This window comes from Nymphaea colorata, chromosome 14 (genome assembly GCF_008831285.2).
Source record: "Nymphaea colorata isolate Beijing-Zhang1983 chromosome 14, ASM883128v2, whole genome shotgun sequence".
Taxonomy (NCBI): Eukaryota; Viridiplantae; Streptophyta; class Magnoliopsida; order Nymphaeales; family Nymphaeaceae; genus Nymphaea; species Nymphaea colorata.
Window position 1 is genome coordinate 10,040,732 of NC_045151.1, and position 8,947 is coordinate 10,049,678.

An 8,947-nucleotide genomic window follows, 5' to 3' on the forward strand; every position below is an offset into this window, starting at 1 on the left:
AGTTGTGTTTAACAGCTATGGCACCACAAAAAGATAAACAGGTTGCTACATATATTGAGTCACAGGAGGTCACAGATGAAGGGGTAGTTGTTGTAATAGGGGAGGAAGTCACGCGTGTTACTCTCAAATCCCTCATGGATATGATGAGTCAGTTGCGAGATGACAAGCGTAGAATTGTAGAGAGCCTTGACAGCCTTGAGAGGAGAGTGCTTGAGACTCCTTTTGGCGCCCCACCCTTGCTGCAGGCCTCAGCTAGCCAAGATGTACCGACCACCTCTTATGCGCAGCAAGGTGGAGTGATTGAATCTGCTATGCACAGGATGCTCAATCAGATGCAGCAGACGACCATACAGTCGGTTAGATCGACAGATGGGAAAGGGTTACTCTCCACACCGACTAGAGAAGGCTGTAGTGTACTTGCAGGAAGGTTCCTCAGTGCTTCTATGCCCAGGCCACCTTTCAGCCAGCCAACTGTGGACTTCGACGTTCCCATCGCTTCCTATACACAGCCACGAGACATTTCTGAGTCTTCTATACATCAGATGTTTTTTGAAACGCAACAGGTTAATGTGCCACCTATTCAAGCACCACATGGGGAGGAATTACTTCCTAAGCCACCTAAGGAGGCCGACTATGTCAGTATAGATCAACCTTCTCAAATGAGCTACGCTGAAATGGAATTCGATGAGGTTGATGAACCCTATCCACCTCCTAATGGCCGAAGATTTCAGCAAGGAGGGGAGCTGCAGCCACGGGTTCCTCTAAGGGTAAATGACCAGGTGCCTACGTTGGAAATTGAATGCCCTATGTTTAAAGGCACATACCCGCGTGACTGGAATTTTAAAGTTGAGAGGTACTTTTTGTGCTTAGGGGTACCACAAGAGCCCCAAGTCACCTATGCCATGCTTTGTTTTGAAAATCATAAGTATAATTACGTGAATCAGAGTGGCGCAGTGGAAGCGTGGAGGAAGCGGACAGCTATAAGGGCAGATCAATTACTATCGCTTCTTGTTTTGGCTACCAAAGACGAGCGGGATAGCTCTTCCATCTCGTTCCTCCTATCATTGTTAGAAGAGCAGCCAGAGGCTAGAGCCAAGCCACGTAAGAGGCAAGTTTATGATCGTGGAAAAGCCTCCCACATAAGTACATGGCCCGACGAGCTCCACAGACCGCGAGAGACATTGTTAGCCTCATTGGCAAGGGACTATGGACCTCACCCCAGTCGAGCTTGTTGGGTGCGTGAGTTAAGGAGCGAGACAGTTCATACCGTCCATCTTGTGGAAGGGAAAGAGAGACGTTTCCCGGGGACCTCAAGTGGAGAGGTTGAGGAGAACTTGGTGATGCAAGGAGAACTTCCTGAGCAAGTTGAGCACATTCCAGATCAGCTGCCTCGACCTTACAAAATACTTTGGCACCGTTATGTGCAACGACACGATCGCACGCGTCATGAAGTCTTGGTTGAGTGGGAAGGACCGGACCAAGGCAGCTCGTGGGAGGAGTTCGACCAGATCGCCCACAGGTTTCCTTACGCACGAGCTTGGGGACAAGCTCAAACTCAGCGGGGTGGATCTGATACGTGCCTATCTAGGAGGCCGTCGAGACAGGACGCAGGGCCACGCCGGCCAAGCGCCGAGGGAATGGGGAAACTCGCTCTCTGCCACCTCGGGGACAAGCTAGGACAGCGGATGAGGGTGTCGTCCAGGAGACTACTACTGCCGTTGAGCCAGACGTGGGTGAAGGTGGCAGCAGGTGCCGTCCAGAACAGGCCAGACCAGCGCCGAGGGCCGCCAACGATAGCCACCTAGTGCCAAAGGTAGTGCCGATAGATGCGGGACAGCTAGCGTCTTCGGGGCTACGACCAGGGCAGACACCGTCCACACCCGTCGAGCAGGGAAAGAGCCGACGACCGACCCGCGATTAGAATTTTATATGGCTAACTCTTCGTGTGACAGGGAAGAAGACTCACCCGGACCTAGCGGGACCAAGGAGCTAGTTGGCACACGGAGCGATGGACGGATGCTGAAGGAGGACGGCTCGGACTCGTCCACGCTCGTGATGAAGACCACCCTTCCTGAGTCAGGGTGAAGTGGGTTCACACCCAGCTCGAGCGTCTCGACTGACCCCGCCCTTGGAACGGGCGTAGATGGACTTGGGTGACCCTGCGAAACGGTTTCCCTTTCATGTTGTACATAATTTTACTTAAGTCTTTTATTATTGTAACCTATTGGACTGTGATTCGGTTCGGCTGAGCAAACCGGCTCACTCATGCGTTAAAGACGCTTGAACCTCACTGTATATATATACTGTTTATTACGAAGGATTCGATTTCTCTCTCCTCTCTCGTGATTTTCTCTCTCCTCACGCCCGAGGGTTCACGCTCGCCATGGCGAGGGTTGTCTCCCCCGCGTCTCTCTCTCGTGTCCCTGCCTCCTGACGCTTCCTCACCTTCAACCCTTGCTTCTTCTGTCTTCCCCGTGCGTTCCTTACCTCTGACGCTTTCTTCTGCTCTCCCCCGTGAGGTCCAAGCAAACCCCCTCGCCATCCACCGCAGCTGAACTCTGCTGCTTCACCGAAGCCTTAGCCGTTGTTCATGCCGCGCCCAATCACCTCTGTTCTTCCCTTCACAACACCAAATTGGGAAGACCCTTCAGCGAACGGGCTTCACAGTTGGCATCTCCACTCCAGGGCGACGCCACGGTTCACCTCTGAGCAAGATCCGACTGCCCACTTCTACCAACGAACCCCCGACGGAATCAGAAGCTTGCAGGCGGCTCTACCCTTCCTGCTCGTAGATGGTTCCTAGCTGAGCCTAGGAACATCGCCGTTGGCTTCTGCACCTCTGGGCGACGCGGTGGATCCTTCCTGAGGAAGTTCTGTCCATCCACAGCTTCAGAGGACCCACCCGACGGAATCCGAAGCCCGCTGGCTGCTGTCCGCCCCTGTTCGTGCCTCCTCCACCTGACCAGCCTGATGCACTTCCAGCTTCACCAGGGGAACTCGCCGTTGGTCTCTCCACCCCTGGGCGACACCATGGTTCATCTCTGAGCAGAATCCGACTGTCCCCAGCTGGCAAAGAACCCCCGACGGCATCAGGAGCTCGCTGGTTGCTGTCCGCCCCTGTTCGTGCCTCCTCCACCCGACCAACCTGCAGAACGATCCCAGCTTCACCAAGGGAACTCGCCGTTGGTCTCTCCACCCTTGGGCGATGCCATGGTTCACCTCTGAGCTGGATCCGACTGCCCACAGCTGCCAACGTACCCCCGATGGAATCAGAAGCTCGCTGGCTGCTGTCCACCCCTATTCATGCCTCCTCCACCCGACCAGCCTGCTGATGCACTCCCAGCTTCACCAAGGGAACTCGCCGTTGGTCTCTCCACCTCTGGGCGACGTCGTGGATCACTCCTGAGGAAGATCCGTCCTTCCACAGCTACAGAGGACCCACCCGACGGAATCCTGAGATCACTGGCGGATGTCCGCCCCTGTCCGCGCCCCCTTCACCCGAACATCCTGCAGAAGCGATCCCAACTCAACTCCAGGAACTTTTCGTTGGTCTCTCCACCCCTGGGCGACGCCAGGGTTCATCTCTGAGCAGGACCCGACTGCCCACAGCTGCCAAAGAACCTCCTGCCGGAATCCTGAGCTTCCTGGCGGCGTTCCCAGTGATTTCCGCCTGAGCAGCAGCCAGTTCCACTGTTTACGACAGCAATTTGGGGAAAACTCCCAAATCGGGTGAACGATCAACCCCTTCCTTATTTCCATGGTTGATTGCTATCCATTTCTTGCCGCGAATCGTTGGTATGTGTTGCTGGGTTGAACCGAGAGGAAGAGAACCCTCGGTTGTGTCTGCCGTGAGCTCTGTTCTCTGTAGCAGTCCCGTCCCCAGTCCTGTTAACGACTTAGCCATGGGGTGGTTAGTTGCCCCCCAAACTCTGGGCATCCCATCGTAATTACCTTGGCCAGCTTCCCGCCAAGTTTCCGCCTCATCCGCCACGGGAGTGAACCTCTGTGAATTTTTGAAGGTCGCTGCCCTGATCTGCCTGTTTTTCCCCTGATTCGGGTAACAGTCCAGCCACTTGCGGAAGCAACGACTGGACCTTAGGGTGGGCTTTTGCCCCCCATCTTTTGGGCGTCCCTAGATAATTATCACAGACATCTGCACACCAAATTTCAGCTCAATCCGAGCTTCGAGCGAATTTTGGTGAATTTCACAAGAATGAGCTCCCCTGTCCTGCGCCTGAGACAAATCTGAAGCCTGTCGCCTGTGACAGTCGGGGGGCTTCTCCAAGGGCTAGAATCCGATCGCTGGGGTCTTTCCAGCTCCACGTTGGCCCATCCTCGGATAACTATCCGGCACAGCTGCTGTCCAAAATTCGGCCCAAAAGGACACCTCTATGAATTTTTGTGATTTTCGGAAGTGGCTAGATCCCTGTCCCCGCCCGTGAACCTGCATACGCCAGTCTCGACCGTGAGAAGCTGGAGCACTTGCTGCTTTGCAGCGCGCATGCGCCGGTGTTGAACGGCGCTTGCCTCACCCCACTGCCGTCTGCTCCCGGGGTTTATAATCGCACACGGTGACGCTTCTCTACTCCTTGGGACTGTTCTTGCTTGTTTGATTACGCATTGACTGCTTGGTTTTCTATTGTGAGGGCTGCTCCATGAGCCGCTAGGTACCAGCTGTGAGGAGCTAGGAGCAAAGGCTGCTTGGCAGCACACGTGCACCAACGTTAATCGGTGCCAGTCTCACCCCGTACGTTCGCTCCTGGGGTCCCTATTGTCGTCTGGTGAAACTCCTCTACACTCGCCCCCTTTATTCCTATAAATTGCGTTCTTGGTAATTGCTCTGCTCCTTGTGTTTGAGGGTGTTTCCAAGGCGCGACAGGGAGCGTGGAAGAGGCTGGAACTCGCCTGACTTACCATCCATCGCTGGATACCGAGGGCCTCGGTCTTCTGCCCTTGGTCGTGCCGCTGGGCTAGCCCCAGCGAGGTTTGCCTCACTTTCCCCCTATAGAACGGGGTGGGTTTACTCGCTTTCAGCCTTAACTGTGGACCAACCTATGGGATGGGGAATGGTTTGTCCGAATAGGCATGAATGAATGGTTTGTTGAGTGAGGCTGAGGGCATTCTTGTACGCAACGGTTGTAAGGCCTTGAACCCATCTGTGTAGTAGGTTCAGACCTAGAGTAGGCGGGAAAGCCCTCCTTGTACTCATACCCTTGGGCATTCACTGGGTTTGTCCCCAGTGGGGTAAAAACTGAATTGTAATCTTGGTATCTCCGACACCGAAAGCATTCCAGAAGAGATCTTGAGAGGTCAGGACGGCAGCGCAGTCTTGGTTTTCTGGGCAGCTACAGCAGCTTGCGTCCTACCAGGTTCATTGGCCTCCTATGAGTATCTTGAGGAGCACCTTTCGTGAATGTTCTTCTTCTTTTTTTTTCCCCATTTTTGTTGTGTTGCTGTTTCATTCTATTTTTTCACATTTTTATATTCTTTTATCAACCTCAAGATTTTCTTTCAGCAGATGGTCCATGTTAAGATCTTTACGGGTATCATTATATTGTAGTATAATAAGAGGTGGATATTTGTACACTAGCTCAAAAGATATCATACTAATGGCAAAATGGGAGCTAGCATTGTACAACCACTCACCCCAAGATAGAAATTTTGACTAAATCTTAGGCTTCTAAGTAGCAAAACACCTAAAGAAGGTCTTAATCGTCTTGTTGACTACCTTGATTGACCATGGGGATGATCCAAACCCATTTTATAACCAGTTTTTGAGGTGCTCTTTAAAAAATTTTCAATACATGACTAAAAATCCTTTTGTCTTTATTGAGTACAAAGAGAAAAGTTTTTTTTGCAGTATTGGATAAAAGATGAATGAAAAGCAATTTTTTTTTTCAAATGGGTTTTCGTACAAAAAATTTTATGCCTTGAAACCCGCACAAGTAATAACAATACAAAAGAACATTAAAATACTTATTAATGTTAAAATAATAATAAAAATGCAAAAAGAACAACACACGTTTAGTCTTGTATCACATATCTTTGAGGGGAAAGGGTGTTGCGAAAAACTTGTTTCTTTCGTGCTTGCATTCCTACATGCCTTGAATGGTGGGTTTTATAAAAAAAAAAAAAAAATATTAATCATTGTCAGGCTAGGCCGGGTACCATGCTGAGGATGTCAGCCCGGTACCCGATAATCCTTTGGCTCGGCTTGATTGCTATCGGACAGGATAATGGGCCTAGTTTTAGTTTAGTCGGACCTGAACTTGATTGATGAAAATCGGGTCCATTACTCGGCCCGATAGCAATTGGGCTGGGCCGGGGCGGGCCCAAGGATTATCGGGTACCAGGCTAACACCCTTGGCTTGGTACCTGAACCCGGCCTAGCCCGATGCGCAGCCCTATTTTTAGGTATAGGTAATGAGTTTAGGTGACCTGAAGACATAAAAATATTGGCAACTTTGAAGTTGTGAAATTAAGCTTATTTAAATGACTACACCAACCTCATTGTCTTTAATTTTGCCCTTAACGCGCGTAGAATTGGGTGTACTAACCCTAACTAAAGTGTGGACGGAGACTTCTATGATGTTTTCTTCAGTTTCAGGTATAGAAACTTACCCTATTTCCACTTCAACATTTCATCCTTGAATGGAGGTCCATCTTCTTCCTTATCACTATCTTGGATGAGGAACACTATACAGGAGTGTTTGACAACATGCCCAAAAATGAGTTTCGCAAAACAATGTTTTGTCTCTAAAACCTGATTTGCGGGGCGTTTGATTACAGTCAAAACTGGGTTTATTTGAAACCCAATTTCATGAAAACTTGGATGAAAATCAGGTCTTGCATAACCTAGAGGGTTTTTTTTTTTTCATGCTGAAACGATGTTTTGGGTATTTGGGGCAACCAAACTTCATTGAGGCAAGGTGATGAATGTTTTTAGCTGGAATAATGATGAGAATGGCTAAGAAAAACAAATAGCGTCATATCCCCTCTTTCATCATTGGATGAAGATTAGATCCAACACATCTTTCTCTTTTCCTCAGTGGCTAAGGAAGACAAACTCACTCAGAGGAACATCAACTTGGTGAATCAAGGAGCACCAATGGTGGGCAATATTGTCAGCAGCATAGAAAATGAAGCTCCAATGGTGGGCAGTGAAATCGATGGAGCATTGTCCATCTCCAGCAGTGGTGGGTGGCATGGACCATCTTTGATGCTATTGTCTGCATGGAATATGCCTCAATCAATTCATCGATGTTGGGCCTCTGCATCTACAAACATGATTTTAAGTTTTGTGGGTTTCTCAAAGCCGTTTCAACTTTCCTACTCTCTTCCCTATGCTCAACGTAAAACACATTGCCATAAAGACCTATGATCAATTGAATATCATGGCATGATTGTTTTGCTTATACATTCTGCTAGTTTTCTTTTAATCGTATCAGGTTATTATGTGCTGGTTTTATAGAGGGGATCTATTGCATAAAAGCAAGAAACTGATCGCATTTATCTTTGTGGTTTGTTATAAAAACTTGACAATAAGCATTATATAGAAGCTCCTTTACAGATTATCAGGGATTTTGCCAAACATTATGCTGTTTGATGAAAAAAAAAATGTCTACCTGTTAGCAGTTTTGAGCAAAAGCGAAGTTCAGAACAAGAAAATAATAAACTTGAAAGAGTCTTTGAGATTATGAACAGTGAGCTTGTTACTAGAATTAAAGTCGTGTTTAGTGATCAGTTTTATAATTCTGTTGCTCTACACATTCATGCAAAACATGTGGAACAATGATGATTTTGTTATTGGAGCCTTATTTGCAGCAAAAAAGCTACTCTTCTCATCTCCATTCTTTCCATTGTGAGAAGTGAAAGAAGCATGTTATGTGTTGTTGATTTTGAGCACTATAGATTAGCTTATGGGATTGTCACTGGCTAGCTTGTTTTTCAGGATTAGGTAATGGTGGATTGTGCTTTTGGGATTTGAGCAGTGAAGGTAGATGGGTCCTAAACATGACATTTATGTCGATGCCTTTTTTGTAGAGAGAAGAGTTAATTTATTTGGAGATGGGTTCAGATATCCTACTTTAGTTGAGTTTAACCATGCATCTTTTTGAGGGAAGCATAAAAAGATTTTGTTTTACTTTAAAATAGTAGTAATTCGGTTTCAACACATACAAAGCTTTATATTCTTCATTTTGTCTTTTATCCAAACAAAAAGCAGATTTTCAATATTGAAAACTTAGTTTTTGACATGCTATCCAAATAGTAAAACCAGGTTTTTAAAAACACAAAAAAAAACTGGTTTTTGTCAAAACCAAGTTTTCACAAAACCAGTTTTTTCAAGGGGTGCATCCAAATACAGCCTAAGTGTTTTACATTTATAGCTAGGGTGCTGAATTTCATCACAGTTGTAACAAAGTACTTTTCTCCACCTCTCCTCACATTGTTGACGACAGATCAATTCAATCATGGGCGTCAAGGTTCTGGACAGTCAAAATGTTTCTTTCATTTCTTTACCATCTATTTGCGTGGTGTAAATGATAGTCTAGAAGGGATGGTACCATGTCTGTAAGAGGTCATTTGAATTGCTATTGTAGTTGACAGAAGTATTCTGCTTTGTTGAATCAAACACAAACATTAGATAGAGAATACTCAAAATGGATGAATCATGAAACGCTTGTATAAATAATATAAAAACAAAAAATATTCTCAGTGTTCCATGGCTTACCACAGTACAACTCACCACAAAACACCTCACTCCTTTGGGTTATTGCTTATTTCAACTAAACAACTACCTCACTTCTTTGTGCTCTTCTCTCTCTTTCTGCATTTCCCTCTGTCTTCTCTTGTGCAAAACAACTCATCACAACATTCTTTACCTTGCCTTGTCTTGCCTTTGATCGAATGACAAACCTCTCCTTTTCTAGCATGAAGATGATACTTT